Raw genomic sequence first — 18498 nt, 5'->3', positions numbered from 1 at the left:
TGGCCGCTGGGCTTTCTCCACAGCTGGCCCTGCGCTGTCTCCGCAGCCCGCCCGACTCCCTCCCAGATTGGAGCGTGTGATCCGTGTGTGTGTGTGTGTGTGTGTGTGTGTGTGTGTGTGTGTGTGGAGGGGAGAGAGAAACCGGGTACGCGCGTATGCGCGCTCGCGTGGGGGGCAGTGTGCATGCGGGGAGTACGGGGGAGTGTGTTTGTGTGTGCGTGTGGGTGTGAGTGCCTGGCTCCCTCTCGCTGAGACACACATACACTCATACATACACAACCCGCAGGCTCGTCTGAACTTGAAGACACCCCACATTCCAAGATGCCCGAGGTTCCTGGGAATGCCTGGGGTTCTTCGATCCGGAAAATCCTACCGGCATCCTCCTAGGGAGGGATTATTATTATTATTATTTTCTTTAATCTGGAAGAGAAGAGAGCAAGTTGTGCTTTTTCCCCCTTCTTCTTGCTAAATGCCATGGATATAACTGAATAAACGGCTCAGGGCTCTCCCCGCGTGGACGTCCGAGACCACCATCTGCCTGCGTTCGCCGGAGCCGCCGGAGCCGCCGGAGGGTTTAGCTCGAGTCTGTCTCGGGCGGGGAAGGATGCGTGGCCGAGCCGGGGAGCCCGGGCGCCCCGCGGAGCCGGCCTCGGTGCCTCCCAGCCGGGGGTAGATGCTGCCTCGCCCAGGTGAGTGGTCGCCGGCCCTGCGTCTTCGCGATCCCGGGTGTCCGCGGGAGCTCGGCGCGGGGCTGAACGCACCCGAGGGAACCGGGAACTTTGCATCCCTTTCTTTTTCACTTGAAGACTCCCCTCATCCTAGGTGCTCATGCGGACACCCCCTTCTCTTTTCGCCCATCCTTATCGCGAGAGATTTCCTTTCCTTTCTTTAGTCTTTTTTTCCGATAGTGGGGGTGAAACTCTGGCGGGGAGCGGGGAGAGCGGGGTCCGTGTAAGGCTGGAGAGCAGGATGGAGAGGCGGGTAGATGGAACCGTTGAAAGCAGCAGGAGAACTTTGCCGCCAGACCACTCTGTTGCATCTCCGCACATGCGAGGCCTGGCTAGAGCCATTGCTGGGGGCTGGGTGGGGGCGCCGGGGACTCCCTGAGCTCTGTGGACTGGGTAGGGTGGGGTAAAGCCAAGTGCAGAGGGGTTGATGCAGAGCGGATGGGAGGAAGGAAGGCATGGTTGCAGTTTGGGGAGGCAGGTAGGGCAGGTTCAGGGACCCTATGCTGGCCTCAGGCAGAAAGCGAGATCAGGGGGATTGTGTGTGTGTGCAGCTTGGGGCATCAGAATGGCATGATGAAGCAATATGGAAAATGGCATTAGCCATGCCTGGGTTCCTAGGTCTCTGTCTCCCACCCAGCCCTGCCCTGGTTCTAAGGTTTGTCTGGGTAGGGAGGAGGGAGAGCAGTGGACCATTCCGAGGTGGACAGTGCCTTGCTTTGCACAGACCTTCTGAGGGAGGTGTCCTACTCATCTTCCCATCAGCCCAGTACAAAGGACAGAGGCAGAGAGTTCTAGGGAGATAGAGCCTCTGAAAACCAGAGCAGGAGGGAGAAGGGAGCCTGAGTTGAGACCGCAGAGGGACTGAGCCAGATTGTTGCCAAATGCACCGGCGACAGCAGACAGCTGCAGACAGACAGACACCTGCAGGGACAGGGAACATGTCAGAGTCTGCACTCTTGAGTTGGAGTTACAGGCATGGCTATAGATGAAGACCCTCTCCCCTGGCCACAACGGAGTGTGTGTGTGTGTGTGTGTGTGTGTGTGTGTGTGTGTGTGTGTATGCATGTGTATGTTTCAGGGAGGTGGCAGCTGTGGCCTCCATGGCCTGATTGGCCTTCTAGTATTGGGGGAGGGGGCAGCCTCAGGAATTTGACCCCCTGCTGCTGGGGAGGAGCAAGGCTAGGGAGGAAACTGCCATTCCCTGGGCTGTGAAGCTCCCAGGGACGAGAGCTAGAGGTTCTATATGGGCTGTTATTCTTGTGTGGGGGCCGATTTGGAACTGAAAGTGGGGAGCAAGGGAACTGGGTCTTGGGGTTGTGCCCTGGTCTGGTCGCTGCCCTCTGACAGGAGCTTTATTTGGCTGCACACAGCAGAGCCCTGATGGCAGTGGCATTTCCTTGTGGGGTACATTGGAGGCTGAAGGGGGTCAGGGTCCTGTAGGGAGTATTCAGAAGCTCCAAAAGGCCTGCACTTGGAGCCGTCAGCCTCCGCCGACCATGCCAGCTGCCTTATCCCTTCAGCTGATGCTGGAATGTCATCTTTCCCTTCTGACTCTGGCTGGGAGTGCAGAGTTGCGTCTCTCTTTCTGGCCTCCCCACATGCTCAGGCCCCCTGCCCAGCCCTCAATTTAGAGTTTCTGTTCTAATTCCTGCCCAGGAATGTAATTATTTATCTTCCTGCCCTCATCCTGGGGATGCAAACAGCAAACTTGGCATTTCTGTTTCAGCCTCTGGAAGGTTGGCTCCCAGCTCCATCTCCTGTCTGGAAGGACTGGGTGTCTGCCTGCTGTGGGCTGGAGGCTGGGTTTCAGGGTTCCTTCTTCTGTGAAGTGCCAGTTCTTTGCTCAGGCCCAGAAACGTAAGAAGCTGGGGAGTCTGGCCTGAGACAGGGTGAGCTGGGAGCTTCCAGGAGGTGAGGCTGAGGAGAAGGAAGATAGATAGGAAGAAAATACAGTCACAGTGGGTGGGGCCACCAGGGAAACCAGGCAGCCTTCTGGCTAACTGAGTCCTGCTTTGACTGAAGGAGGAATTGCTCTTCTTATCTTTGCTGCAGCTCCAAAGGAAAAAAAAAAAAAACAAGAAAAACAAAAAACAGGGATTCTGGCCTCCAAGTGCCAGTTTGCCAAGCCTCTTCAGCTTGTGGGGTTGAGCAGGTTCTGCTCTCCTTTTTTGGGGGGGGTGGGTGTACAGAGGCTTATAAGCATCTGGCATGGGGTCTGGCTACCCAGGGACAGTGGAGAAGTGAAATTGGAATTAATTGTTTTCAGAAACTCCCCTTGCCTAAGGTAGATATGAGCATCTAGGGAGTTCACAGTCTGATGGGGGAGGCTGCTAGACTGGAAGCAGAGACATAGAACAATAAACAACCTGGGATGGCCAAGTGGAATTGGACTCTGAACAAGAGCAACAACAATTTGAGTATTTTGCGATTTTTCTTTGGGTAGGGGTGGAGTTTTAGGGTCCAACTTATTGAAGGGATAGAGTTGTCATATAATGGAATGAAACCTCAACATGTGGGGGCCTGGGTTCAAATTCTGGCTGTGCCACATCTTGGTTAACCATATGAGTCTTTGTGTTTTGACCTGGTAAAATGGAATAAAAGCACGTGCCCAACAGATGTATTATGACCTGATGTATTCCTGGCGGTCCCCAAACCCCTTTTCAGATCTGAGTCTTTGGTTGAAGCAGAGAGGTTAGAAGGGAGGGAGAGGTCTTCAGAGACATGGAGGATAGTACAGCCAACTTCCCCCTGTCCAGGGAGCTGCCAGGAAGGTTTGATGCCATCAGACATAACCTGGTTGTTAAAAGACTCCATGAAGCCCTCCAGAAAACTTTGAGGATTAATGGTTGAGGAGCAAATTTCACCTCTGGGGTCCAGGCGCGTGCTTCCCTCCCTTTCTCTTGTTTGTTTTGGATTTTTATGGCCATGAACATTTGCTCAGGAAGAGGGGCTCTGCATTTTACAAGTATCACCTGCCACCCTTTCCTATCTAAGGTTTGAATGTAAAATACCCGCCTCCTGCCAGCACCCAGTCTTCTCTTTCTGACTCTGTTGCCCACTCTCCCAAGGGTGACCTCATAGGAATGCTGTGAGGCCCAGGTAAAGTGAATGGATACAGCTCTGTGGGGCCTGGGCAAGGGGTATGATTGAACTGGGTCCTATCTGTGTAGTTGGGAGATGGAACATCCAATCTGGGAGAGGGGACTGGTTTTCTTACTGATGAAACAGGATGCTAATGCTCGTCCCCCAGGGTTGTTGGAAGGGCAGAGCAGCATGTGTGACTGAACTTTGTAAACTGGACAAGCCCTTTAGCACAGCTATATTTGTGACCCTTTCTCATTAAGACTGTCCCTAAAATGTCAAATATAATTATACTCAGGTATCAGGGCACTAAACGTGGACTTTCACGGGTCAGTTTCATGTGGGACTGCAGTTAACTAGTGATTACAGGCCAGAGAGATGGACACTGTGTTTTCTGAGAAAGGGGGTGTTAAGAACCTGCAGAAAGAGGGCAGTTGTGGTTCAGATAATTGGGAGGGACTGGTAACAGGAAGCTAGGAAGGGGCACATGGGCAGCATTTTGGAAGAAGCATTTTGGAGGGTTTTTCCTAATCACACCCTCCCATTAAATTTTAGTACCACAGACATAGTATATGTATATCTGTACTTTGTATATCAAAAGATGAAGTTCTCTTTTCTTGCCTCCCCACCAAGAACACATTTTTGCCCCCTTGGGGCGATATCGTCCCCACTGAGGATGCATTGTCCTAAAATTAACAGAGGTTAGTGTTAGTTAGAAGAGGTGGATTAATGAGGCAGGGGGAATTCAGAAGATAGTGAGGGAGACAGATGCACTTGCAACTTGCTACCCCAAGTGTGGTCTGTGGACCAGTGTCAGCATCACCTGGGAGCGGGTAAGCCATGAAAAGCCCCATGCTCCAGACCTCCTGAGTAGGAATCTCCATTTTATCAAGATGGGAGGTTAGGACAGTGTTGGGTTGACTGCCTGAGAACACAAGGCTAAACTTTGAACAGAGGGTCAAAAATAGCTCTGTTCTGGGCCACTCAGCTTGTTCAACTGTTGAGTCCAAATCACCAAGCAACTTTTAGGAATGACACAGTCTACACATGTCATGATTTATCAGTCTATTTCTTTTTTTTTTTTCTGAGTGATTTCCTTGCATTGTAACTGAGGGTTGTATAGAAGGTATGGGGGCCCTGCAGAGAAGACCCAGGGCTTCCATGCAATTGGAAAATCAGGGCATCTTTGACTGGAACAGAACTGGGCCTGCTTTTTTGAATATCTCGAAGGGCCAAGCCTAATGGAGACCAGACCAACCTGAGGAACCACTGGAACTATACAGACAAGATAATGGGTGTTAAACTGTGTCAAGCTGGATTAAGGAACAAAACTGTGTTCTCGTAATTTATCAGCCTGCTTGGGATTGTCTGCAGGAGAGCCTGGACCTCCCTGGCAGCCATCCTGTATTAACAGGGCAGCCCCAAAAGCATGAGAGATTGCAAAATAAGTTGGGCTCTTTAGAGTTCACTGCATTTATTATTGGCATGTCCTATATTCACCCACCAGCAGGAGCTAAACTACAGTTCATGTGCCCAGAAACAACATAAAGAAGCAGAAAGCTGAGCATCTCTGAACCCCTCTTCCCTCCATGTTTCCTGCCTGGGTCCTCTCCCCTCAACACATCCCTTCTTTTACCCCATTTTGGTGTAGGACAACACAGAGGACAGGCTCCCTCTTGCCTTAACTCAGATCTCTAATAAACTTCCTAGGGATGTAAAGTCTATTTGGCCCTCCCATTTCTTCTTCCGAGGGACTCACTTCCTATTCCTTTTCTCCAAAAGTAGCACTCTCTGCCCAGCTACCCCATTCTTTTTCATTCGTCTGTTAAGGTAGCTTTAGTCAAAGAAGCCAGGGAGTCCCCCAACTAATACTGAGGGTCTGTGGAGGCTCCTACTTCAGAATAATTGTAAAGTAGGCCTTGATGTCCCCAAAACATATGAAATGTGGCCACTCACTGGGGAATGAGCCATGCTAAGGTCTCAGCACCTGGTGAGAGAGCGACAGATGATGGCAGTGAGGGCAAAGGCACTTCTGACTTTCTGAGCTCCTGGAAACTCCTAAAAATGCCTAACAATGGCTGTAAGATGAGGCCTTGTCATTCTAAAAAGGCATTGAAGATTCCTGGGTGGGTAGAATTGATTCCTTGACTCAACCTTTCATGTAATGAAGCCACTATAATACCTAGAAATGTCCTCCTGGGGCAGAAGGGAGGGAGGATGAATGGGGATCTGGGGTCATGGAGGTGAGCAGTTAGAGGTCCTTCTATAGCACAGGGCACTGAGGGCTGGTCAGAGAATGCTTGCTGGGGTGCGTGGAACCTGGAATGAGCTCTCCTTTTAGCTCTGCCCAGAACTTGCCGTGTGACTGGCCATCCCCTCTCTCTTCCTGTCCTCACCTGTAGATCAGAGCCTGTGTGCTCTCCTAAGGCCTTTTCAGTTCAGGTCGTTGATCCTTTGATTTACGAGTCCATGTTCCAGCCTCAGAGCAAAGACATCTCTGCCGAGCCATCTGGACCCTGGGAGCTACTTGGCTGGGGTCCTCCATCCTCCTTCCTATCCTCTTCTGCCAGATAGCACTGACCTGAGGCTTTTCTTTGCTTCATGCTCCTGACTACTCTATGACCAAACACTGTAACTGGGTTTCATTTGGAATGACCAGGATCCCAGGGCTGCTGAATGAATGAAGGTGTCTCTTTCCTCCCTACTCCCCCACATACATGTGCACATACACATTCATACACACACACACCCACCAGTGTACACATGTTCACATACCTCACACACATCCATACTTGCATGCCCACACATATACCTATACACACCCACATTTATGCTTATACTCACACATATATTCACATACATATACATACTCACACTTGTACATTCATACATGCACACACACAGCACCATTCATGTACACACGTTCATGAGTTCATATACCTGCTCTTACAAATGGAACACTCCCACATATTCACACACACATGCACACACTCCTTTTTTCCACTGCACTGGCTTCTCCCTCAAAGACATGGGCGGGTGCCATTCAACCCTTTCAGCTCACTGTCTACTTTAGAGAGCATTTCAATACATGGCCTCCTGTCATTCCTGTAGCCCTCTGACCTCATTCAGGAGGATAAAACCATGTCCTCTTCTGTATATGGATGAGGAAACTGGCTTGGATTTGCAAGTAGCAGGGTCAGGATGAGCTCCAAGACTTCTGGATCCTGTCCAGAGATTCACCTATCACTTTGGAGCTGCCGTAGCACATTCTGCTCTGTAGAACAACCCTGAAAGACAGGAAGGATATATTTTGTCCCTGTGTTAAAGATGGGAAACTAAGGACCAGGGAGATTCACACACAGACAAAGGGTGACCAGACCTTCTATCCTTCTCAGCCAGAACACGTGCATATTTCTGCAGCTTCTTGGTGATCGTCTTCCTTCCTGGCTCTCAGTCTGCTAGAAGCTTTTATTCACACTAAACTCCAGCAAGTGAGAAATGCCACCCTGGGGCAGCCCATGGGCGTTCCAGTTTCAGTTCTGACTTGTTTTCACCAAAGTAGGGTGTGGGAGAAGAGTAGACTGCCTCTGTCCTCAGGGTCGAGGTAAATAAGCCCTCTCATTGCTATTTCTTATGATGGGACAAGCTACACCCATCATCAGTGTATCCTTTTTTATAGTCTCAGCCCACCTCAGCTCTTGAGGCTATAGCTTCTGTGCTTTTCTGCCTGCCATGGCAGTGAGATTTCCTTTAGCTCACTCTGAAGTGCCTCCTTCACTTCCTTCAAACTTCAAGGCCCAGAGAGCCTGTTCCTCTAGGATGTGGTAATCAATCCCATCCTCCTTCATCCATCCCTTTCATGACTTGATGGCTAGCAGTCTTCCCCTGTTTGGTTTAATTCAGCAAGCGTTAATTGAATGCCTACTCTGTGCCACCCAGGGGGCCTGACGCTGCAAAGGTGAATTACCTCTCCAATCCATGTGTACACGCAGCCCTCTGTCTCACCGATCATTTGACTTCTTCTCCTGCACTTTTTCCAGCCCTGTTTGTGGACTCCAGGACTTGATTGTGTTGGGGGTGGCGGTTCCAAGTTCTGGCTGATTTCTAGTGCAGCCCTCACCTGCATTCTCACGTGTGTGTGTGTGTGTGTGTTCATGTGTGTTGGTTAGGAGTCAGTCAAAGTCACGCCTGATTAACTGCTTGATGTAAAGCTGATAGTGGTGGTGGAGATGATGCTGATAGTGGTGGTGGAGATGATGCTGATGGTGATGGCGATGATATGGTGATGGTAATGAAGTCCACTTAAGAAACGGGCTCTCAAGCTCTTTCCCAGCTCCCTCCCCTGCTCTACCACTAAGCTGACATCTTACCATCTCACCCAAATAGAAACTGATAGGATGAAGAGATTTGGGGTCATCGTCCCAATTTAGGGACAGCTGGCCTGAAAGGAACCATTAATCTTCCTCCTAGCCTGAGTACTTATGTCACAGAGGCTGAGCTGGGAAGAAGGCAAGCTGAGGCTAGAGACATTAAATCCTGGACTCTCTGTCCAGAGTCACACTTTCTAAGCACATGACAATAAGGGCTATTGCCCTGGAGGAGAGGGTGGTTCCCCAGGCTGTTGTGGGGCAAGAATCTGGAAATGAGGCTGCTGGCAGGGAATGTGCTTGCAATCACAGAGTGGTTGCAAATGGGCAAAGCAGTTCCCTGATGCTTGGGAGGCCTTCACCTGATGAGCAAAGACCAGTCCTTGCCCTTGGGAAGTTTATGTCTAAGGAGGAGGATAAGGCAGATACACAAGGCACGTTATTAGGGAACATTTAGGCACCGAAATTCATGGATGGAACATCTTTCTCACAGGGAGAAATGTGTGTACCTGTGCCCCCATTCGTAGGACTTGCACTGTGTTCTGTTTTCCTGGTTGTGTGAACTTGAGTGGGTTATTCTTTCTGTGCCTCAGTTTCCTCATCTGCAAACTGAGGATAATAATAGTACCCACCTCACAGGGTTGTTAGGAAAATTAAATTAATTACTATACATAAAATACTTGGAGCAACGCCTGGTAGATATTGAACACCATGTAAGTGTGAGCTATTAGTTGTAGCAGTAGTAGTAGTAGTAGTAGTAGTAGTAGTAGTAGTAGTAGTAGAGTAGTAGTAGTGGAAATAGTGGTTCTTTTCTAAGCATGGAGAGGATGATACTTAGGAAAATACCACTAAGGACCCTCTTAACTGATACTCCTTTCTAACAACCACCTCTTAAGTTAGACAGCAATCTGGGGACTCTCCACATGATCTCATTTGTCCCTTCCAACAAAGCTACCAGGCAGTCAGGATATACATTATGATTATAACCACTTTTCATAAAAGGGAACTGAGGCACAGACGTTATGAAGTGGTTTCTGGTCTGATGGAGTTTTCATGGTACCTTACAGCCACACTGCATTCAGGTGAGGGGTCGTCTTGGAGCAGAGGGTTTTGGATGATGATAGCTGATAAGATCAGGACTGGCCTTCCCACCTGGCCTTTATGCATGTTGGGATCAGGCTGCTGGGAAAATAAACCATGGTGGGGAAGGAAGATCTCATTCCAGGCTTGCATAACTAGGCGGGGTCCACGTGAAGTGTCATGGGGAGAAGCAGGCTGCCCTCTACACAGCACCCCAGAGGATGGGAGTTAGGCCACAGGACATGAGTACGGAAGCCTTTTGAAACTGTCATGAGTGCCTTGGGATGGGGATAGGGATAAGAGTAGCATCCACTTTATAGGGTTGTTGAATGTTTATGTAAGGGCGGGGCTGTGCTGGGAGCACTCAGCAGGCACAGAAGGGACGGGGAACCTGGATTAGAACCTTTTGATTCAGCCTGGCCTGTTGTGTGGGCAGAAAGCCAGAGACATCCTCCTGGGCCATATTCCTACCCACCCCACACCTTTGTCCCAGGGCTGCTCCTAGTGGTGGGAAAGAGACCCTCCTGGATCTTTTGGTTTGTAAAAGGCTTGGAAAGAATTTAGGGCAAGAAAATGGGCCTTGTGGGCTTGGTGTGGTGGTTCATGCCTGTAATCCTCGCACTTTGGGAGGCCGAGGCAGGCAAATTGCCTGAGCTCAGGAGTTTGAGACCAGCCTGGGCAACGTGGTGAAACCCCGTCTCTACTAAAATACAAAAAATTAGCCGGACATGGCGGCGGGCGCCTGTAGTCCCAGCTACTTGGGAGGCTGAGGCAGGAGAATCGCTTGAACACGGGAGGCGGAAGTTGCAGTGAGCTGAGATCGGGCCACTGAACTCCAGCCTGTGTGACAGAGCAAGACTCCGTATCCAAAAAAAAAGAAAGAAAAGAAAAGAAAATGGGCCTTGGGCCAGGACCCAGAAGAGCGGATGAGGACCTGCAGCAGGGAAAACCAGACTGGAGGAGGGAATGCTTATGGGGATGGGGTTTTAGGAACTCAAAGGTGTCAAGGTGCAGGAATGGATCATGGGTTAGTATCTAGGGTGGGACATGAGGTGATGATGGAGGGTTGGCGTGGGACCATAGGAAGAGGAGTCAGGAAGGTGGTGAAGGCCAGAATGAGACAGCAGCAAGAACCACAGGAGGAGAGCTGGCAGTGGGACCCGACTGGAGCCCAGGCCTCCCAGCCACTCTCTGCTCAGAGCCAGGCTGGCCAGGACCCAAAGCCCCAGCCCAGTGTCTCTCTCTTGGGGTGGGGAGAGATGTCAAGGCCCTGAGCTCCTTCTAGGGCTCTGTGATCAGCCTGTTCCATAAATCTCAGGCCATGTAAATTTGGTGCATAATTGGGAGGCACTGCAGGTACCTGCGGCTCCAGGATAAAATCCAGGCAGCTCCAGAGAGAGAGCAATGGATCATGAGTTACAGGGAAGGCCGGTGGGACGCAGCGGTGGCTGGCCCAGCTTGAGACGTGAGTTATCTCAGGCTGGGTTGCCCTGCCGTGTTGCTGCGCTGCAATGCCGGGCTGATATTTACTGTATATTGGTTTTTAAATTACAGTACAACATTGATTCGCTGCTCTTTCAGTTCAGCCCTCACTCTCTGTCCCTGTTCTGCTCGGCCTTTCTCTGCCTCTCCATCTCTCTCTCCATCTGTCTTGTCTCTCTCCAATTCAGTTTTTAATACAGAGTATTGTCTTACATTGTACCATGTTACCCTATGGAATTAGGCTTACACTGCGTTGTATTTATTGGAGTATGCATTATATTCATCCCTTCCGTGCATACAGCACTTTATACATTTTAAAGCCCTACTTGCAGCCATACCTGTCTTCTTTGGACCCCATGACAGTGAGGAATTAGGGCAAGCAGACTTGTCTCCATCTAAACATGAGGAAACTGTAGCTCAGGAAGGCTAATGGAATGACCAGGTCATGCTTGCATTATATTATATTATACCATAATAATAATGGCTACTGGGTATTGAATGCTCGCTGTGAGCCCCGTGCTATTCTAAAATAAGCTTTATGTACTTATTTTATGCCCACATTCATTCTGTGCAGTGGGTATTGTTATTACTTCATTTTACAGGTGAAGGAATGAAGATTCAGAGTGGGTTAGTAGCTTGCCCAAGGTCACACAGCTATTACAGTAAAATTCAACTTTGAACTAGCTGGATTCAAACCCCAGCAGCCAGCTCCTGAGCCCACTCTTAACCAGGATGCATACTGTCACACGCTGTGATCCCTGAGTTGGATTGGGGGTGGGAGAGTGAGGACAGGGCGGAATGGCTTCATGGTGCTGCAAGAGGCATTCTTATCCTCACGTGACTTCAGTTTCTTTCTGTTTTCACTGCACCCAGGGGAAAGGCCTGAGGACCTTGCAACAGCAGGAAATGTCCCCAGGGCGGGCAAGGGGCCAGGCTCCTTTTACCCCAATATCCGCAGATGTTTAGGGCTCCAATAGCCACTGTTTTGGCCCCCAAGCAAGGGCAGAAGGGCAGGCGCAGAGTAAGGTTGGTGGGAGCCCTGGCTGGGTGGTGTGGTTGCCATCCATCCTCCTTCTTTCCTGTGTCCATGGAGGGAGGGTGACATCCTGACCTCCATGGTGTCTCTCTCAGTACTGCCTTTGTATGTTCCCTTGCCCTTTGTTTCAGAGGCAAAGCTGCTTGCAGCCCAGGAGCGCCTCTGAGCTGGGCCTAGCTCCCAGGAGCACAGTGAGCCAGTGGGCAGCAGGGGAAGAGCTGGGGATTCTGTGCACTCTGTCAGGTCCAGCCCTGCCCTTACTAGTGCACAGCAGTGAGGAGGCCCTGCTGAGTGCTGCCCACGGCGGCCTGAGATGCCTGGTGCCTGAGCAGGAGTTGGAAGGGGTGACTGGGTCTAGTGTGGAGCATCCTGAGGAGTCCTTCCTCTCCAGATCCTCACATCCCCGCTTCCTCCATCATCCTAAGGACCTATTGCCATGGCTAGAGTCAGGCCACAATATGCCACTTGCCATGGCCCAGACACTCATGTCTTTGTCTCCCAGGTCACACTCATGGGGAAGGGAGGCAGATGTTTTGGGAGCAGCAGGGATCCCCTGTGCCATCTGCATGTCCCTTATTGGGGTGGGTGGGGGAAAAGGGTCCTGAGCCTGAGGATGTCGTGAGTCCCATAACTCCAAGAAGCCATCCTTGGCAGAGTGCAGCTCCACACATCTGCACTTCCATGGTCCTGCTGTGAAGTGAAGCTTGCTCCCTGCCCACTTCTCACTCTGTCCTTGTTAATGGGGCCCTGCTTCTCTCTGGAGCTGCCTGGATTTTATCCCGGAGCCACAGGTACCTGCAGTGCCTCCCAATTATGCACCAAATTTACATATCCTGAGATTTATGGAACAGGCCACACATTTGTGGGAAGTGTGAAGTGTAAAGGTAAAGTGAAGCTTATACTTTTTCCTGTGGGGTCAGAATCACCCACCATTCCCCGCCACCCCCCTGCCCCGTGATGGACACAAACTGGGACCATAACTCTGAGGGTGACGTTTCTGTTGCTTTTCTTATAAATAGCTACTACTTGATGAGCACTTGGTATGTGAGAGGAGTTTTAGTACAGTGAGTCAGGCCCAGGAGTCAGACAGCTGGGTTCAAATCTCAGCAGTTCCACTTAGGAGCTGTGTACCCTTGTGCAAGTCACTTAGCTGTTTGAGCCTCACTTTCCCCTTCTGTAAAATGGAGCTAACAGCAATACTTAATCCTTAGGGTTGTCATGAGTGTAAAATGGTAAATAGCTACAAAATGCTATAGCACCTGGCACACGGCATATATTATTGAAGTGTTTGTCTATACCATAATTTATATGCATTCTCTCATTTTGTCTCCCAGCTCCTTTTGTAAAGTAGGTATTACCTCCTTGCACATGAGAAAACTGAAGCTCGAAATATCAATGAGATTTGCCCAGGTCTAGGGTGACCAATTGTCTGAATTTGCCTGAGATTCCTGGGATGCAGTACTTTCAGTTGTGGTTTTTTTGTTTTGTTTTGTTTTGTTTTTGACACAAGTTTTGTTCTTGTTGCCCAGGCTAGAGTACAATGGCAAGATCTCGGCTCACTGCAACCTCTGCCTCCCAGGTTCAAGTGATTCTCCTGCTTCAGCCCCCTAAGTAGCACCACCATGCCTGGCTAATGTTTGTATTTTTAGTAGAGATGGGGTTTCACCACGTTGGCCAGGCTGGTTTAGAACTCGTGACCTTGGGTGATTCACCTGCCTCGGCCTCCCAAAGTGCTGGGATTACAGGCGTGAGCCACTGTGCCCAGCCAGGACTTTCAGTTTTGAAGTTAGGGAAGTCCCAGGCCAACTAGGCTTAGTTGGGCACCCTACCCAGGTCACAGAACAAATGCATGGCTCAGCCAGGATTTGAATCCAGTTGTTTCTGATATCCACTGCCATGCCCTAAGCCATTCTAGGCACTCTCAGGGATGGAGCCTCTCTTAGCTGCCCACATTTATGGAGCGCTGGCAGGCTCAGAGATGCTATCCCACTTAATTCTTACAAAACTCTATCACTTAGGCAAATTACGGCAAAGAGGGAACTGAAACACAGAGGTCAAGTCATGCAACCAGTGTCATCCAGCTAGGAAGTGACCGGGTTGGGACTGGCACCCAGGCCATCTGGCCCCAGTGCCCCACACTCCTGACCACTCTGCTGCAGCTTGGCTCCCATCCTTTCCAAATTCCCCCCAACTGTACCTTGTCTCATTTTTCATCCCAGTGGCCTCTGGAATAGTCAGGGCAGGTACTTTTAAACCTGTTCTGTAGGACAGAAAACTGAGGCTCAGAGAGGCCAAATTCCTAAGCTAAGGTCACACAGCTTGTAAGTGATGAAGGCAGGATTAGACTTCATCAGGAGTTCTCAGCTGATGCTTCTCACTCTTGTTTTCATGTTTGATAAATGGACAGGATGCCCCCAGTCCCTTTCAGTTCTGTTCAAATTCATATGAAGTTTATGAGGTCTCAGTCATCACTGGGGCAGCTATGCAGGCAGCGGGTTTGGGGGCTCTTGTGGTCCTTTGGCTCCAATATTCCATTTGATGTAGTTGTCATTATCCGATCCTTCCCCCAGCAGGTAGAGGAGGCACCTTGTTGCAGAATGAACATGCCCGCCTGCTAGCAGCCCATCTGCTCACTATAGGAGCCCACCAGCAGCCCCAGGGTTCTCTGTGGACTTCCAGCTCTCACTCCTTCCACTAGCTGGGGATTAAACGTAGAAAAGGCTGCATTCTCCTGATTGGGCAGCAAAGATGCTATTAATGCCAGGCTGGCTTCTAAGGCAACTAAATACAGAAAGGACAGGGACAAGAGTCTATAAATTCTAAATGATGTTCAGGAAAGTGGCCTGGGCCCCAAGCCCTATAAAACCCAGGCAGCCTGCTGGGCTGGTGGTAATTTATGGGCCCCTTCCTCTGCTGTGGGGTCATCTGCCCATCAAGCCTCCCGCTTGTAAGGTACTTTTTCTCTTTAACTTCCAAACACTTCCCATAGTAATTAGCATTTGATGGTTGTGTTTAAGCCACTCATATGGCTCCATCACTCCCCCGTTTAACAGATAGGAAAACTGAGGCACACAGGGGGTTTATGAACTGGATAATGACCCAGGTCCCTTGATGCTGATCTAGAAAGTTCTCTCTGATGTTCATACTACGTAAGCACTTACTACATGCTGGGCACTGCCTTAAGCCCTTTGCACTTATTATCTAATTTATTACCTGTGACAAACCTAGGACACAGGTACTGTTATTTTAACTATCATCTCTACTTCCTAGTGAGGACATTGATATATAGAGCGTTTAAGTAACTTGCTCAGGACCACACATGTGATAAGTGGCATGCAGGGATTTAGCCCTACCCCCTCAACCATCACGCTGTTAGCAAAGCATGAGAGCAGAACGGGAGGAGGGATAGCTGCTGTTCTGAAGGGCCTGGCTCTTTGCTTCTTCCCAGGAAACTGTGCGCCCCCCTGTTTCAGAGACTCTGTGCTCTGGGCAGCTTCAGCACTTCCAGAGAGACGTTCCTCAAGGAGTAGTGAGGGCAGGCTAGGGGCTGGGCAGGTCGATTGAGAAGTGCCATGGAGAGAGCACCGGGCTGGGAGTCTGGCTCCTCCCCTTTTCCTCTGCATGTCTCTGATTCGAACGGAGGTGGAACGTCACATGATTTGGGGATCCACCTGATGGTGGTGATGGCAGCAGAAAGGAGGGCCACAGAGGCTCCAACATCGGACCTGGCCCTGCCCTCACTGTCAGAAGTGCAGACTCACAATGGGTGCCCAAATTGCCTGCTAAAACCTGGGCTGTTTAAAACATCCAATGCCACCTGGAATCTTGAGGTTCTGCTACTTTAGGACTGTGGGCTTCAGCTCCCTCCCTCCCCATTGCCATGCCTTATGGGGTTTGCTGGGGGTTAGGGAAATGACAGACTTTGGCTGCTGCAAGTTATCTACAGCCCAACACTGCTTTTCCATGGTGGGTGCTCAGAGGAGGGTCTCTACTGATTGTTGGAGGCGTGCAGCATCCTCTTATTCTGGCCAAGGTCTGTGAAGTCCCCAGATCAATGAAGAAGAAGAAATTCTTCAATGTGTTGCCAACCTAATCGGCCTTGCATGATTCCATTCAACTCACTTGCAGTTAACAGATGTTTACTGAGCACCTAGTATTGGTCAGCTGCTGGGTGACAGAGGCCAGCTAATTAGACTTAGTTTCTGCCTTCAAGGGCCTCCCAGTCTTGTGGGGAGGCAGAGAGGTAAAGAAACAATTATAATGCACCGTGATGGTCCTGTGACTGGAGGCAGGAACCTGCAGTGCTTCCAGCAAGAGGTGATTCCTCTCCAGCTCTGCTTCTGGGCCGCTTGCTAAATGGCTGCAGCACTCTCTTGAATGGCCCCATTAAGTTCCTCTAGCCACTCTCCCATAGACAATGTGCACACCTTGCTGAAGATGTTTCAGTGCATTTAGGATAAAATCCTAACCCTTTAAGTGGCCTGCCAGGCACTGGCCCTATCCATTTCTTTACCTCCTTTTGTGCCTTCTCCCTATGTCCTGCACACTGAGGGAACCATGAACACTTACTGGAAGAGAGATTGTGTTCTTTTCCACCTCTGGGCCTTTGCATTCTGCCTGGAACACCATTTCTCTACCCTCTGCATGGCTGGACACCACTCGTCCTTCAGATGTCAGCTTAAATATTGCTTTTAGGGATGGCCTGACCACTCCCAGTCTAAAGTTTGGCCCCTTGCTGCTCTCACTAAGGGCAGCTTGCCCCTGCCCCGTGTGTTCCTTTCCACGCTCTGTATCTGCTTGTTGGTTTATTGCTTCTCTCTTGCAGCCTGTGAACAACGTGGGGCAGGAATGGGGAAGGGACAGGATGGATGGTCCAGGGATTAAGAGCGCAGACTAGTGCTTAGACTGCCTGTGCAGAAATCTGGCTGCACAACTCACCGCTGTGTGACTCTGGGGAAGTTGCTTTATCTTTCTGTGTTCCAGTTTCTTCATGTGTAAAATGAGAGAAATAATAATACCTGCCCCCAACAGAGGTATGGTTTGGGCTAAATGAGTTAATGTATGTAAAGCACTTAGAACAGTGTCTGGCACATGGCAAGTGCTCAATAAATATTAGCTATCATTATTATTTTTATATCCACTGCTTAGAATAGTACCCAGCTCAATAAATATTTGATGATTGGCTGAGACACCTGGGCTGAATCTTCAAGGAAGTAGTTGAGGGTTGGTTAGAGAGAGAATAGTGACTCTTAGCCCTGGCTGCACGTTGGAATCACCTGGGGGGCTCTAATAAACACTGATGCCTGAGCCCTACCCCCAAGACAGTTGCCAGGCCATTGAAGTTTTAAAGCTTCCCTAGGATTCTGATTCCAGGGTTGAGAACCACAGAGATGGGGAAGGGAGACATTCACAGCCCAAGAACATGGTGCAGCTGGCAGTGCCATGCTGGAGGGAACGCAGAGGGTGAGGCAGGGCAAGGGAGTTGAGTGGCAGCACAGGAAGTCAGGGCCGGACCTGAGAGGGCCCTGCATGCCATGCAGAGGAGCTTAGGCTTGGTGGGGAAGTCGATGGAAGCCCTGGAAAGCTTTTAAACTGAGAATGACACGGTCCGATTTGCCTTTAAGGAACTCGGCCTAGGTAGCTGTGTGGAGGATGGATTACTGCGAGTGAAATTGAAGGCATGGAGATCAGAGTGCAGAAGCCCTTCTGCCGCAGTGAGAGCAGTGCGGAGCCAGGCTTGTACTGGGCAGATGACTTGCTGGACCCAGTTTAATTACTTAATCCTCCTTGGCATGTCTGAACAGTGAAATCTGGGCAGTGCAGCATTCCACCTGGCCGCTCCTGCCCCCAACCACAATGCCAAACCGGTGTCACTCTGGGCTGATATAAACCCCATCTGGTCCTGACTATGGAAGGGCTTTTCCATCTGGTTTCTAAGCCGGACTTCTGACTGTCAGTGAAGATTCTCTAGTCCACACTCTGTTGGCCTCTGGGGTTCCTGTTTCAACCTGGAAATCCCTCCCAGGCCCACTTCCTCATTTATGATCCCCACCCTACCCCCACAAAGCCCTGAGGTCTAAATGCCTCCAATGTACCAACTCTCCCCTGGTTCCAGGCCAGTGCTCCCTTGAAGGAACAGGCTCCCATCCTCCAGGGCTTCTCCCCCATTGAAGGCTTAAATATAGTCTCAATCTTCTGTCACTGGATTATAGGTGGGGACTCATGCTTCCTGCCTCCCAGCTCCCTGGCTACCAAACTCTCTCTCCCTCATTGTTCAATTTTCTTCCCACATAAAACTGTGGGTCCCAGAGCCGCCTTTGGAAGGCAGGGCTCTTGACAAAGTGACCCATGTCCTTCCCATTGTACCACACCATTTATCCCTGTTTGGAAGCAGTGTGAGTGGGTGCTCCCATCTTGCTCTGTATGGTCTTGGGCAAGTCATCTCATATCTGTGTGCCTTAGTTTCTTTATCTGTTAGAATACAGGTGAAAATGGGGGAGACACAAAATTAGCTGGGTGTGGTGGCACATGCCTGTAATCCCAGCTACTCGGGAGGTTGAGGCAGGAGGATCACTTGAACCCAGGAGGCGGAGTTTACAGTGAGCCGAGATCATGCCATTGCACTCCAGCCTGGGCAATAAGAGTGAAACTCCGTCTCGAAAAAGGAAGGAAGGAAGGAAGGAGGGAGGGAGGGAGGGAGGGAAGGAAGGAAGGAAGGAAGGAA

General features: G+C 50.2%; 1 protein-coding gene across 1 annotated transcript in view; it reads left to right on the top strand.

Moving 5' to 3' along the window:
* Window positions 1-240: 240 nt before the first annotated feature.
* LRFN2 (leucine rich repeat and fibronectin type III domain containing 2) overlaps window positions 241-18498 on the top strand; it is a 193594-nt gene continuing 175336 nt past the window's right edge. The window contains exon 1 of the mRNA XM_017870167.1: window positions 241-689. The gene's annotated coding sequence lies outside the window, so the exon portion shown is untranslated. The remainder of the gene's footprint in view (window positions 690-18498) is intronic.

Source organism: Rhinopithecus bieti, unplaced genomic scaffold (genome assembly GCF_001698545.2).
Source record: "Rhinopithecus bieti isolate Rb0 unplaced genomic scaffold, ASM169854v2 scaffold_4553, whole genome shotgun sequence".
NCBI lineage: Eukaryota > Metazoa > Chordata > Mammalia > Primates > Cercopithecidae > Rhinopithecus > Rhinopithecus bieti.
This window is presented reverse-complemented; position numbering and strand designations above follow the sequence as displayed.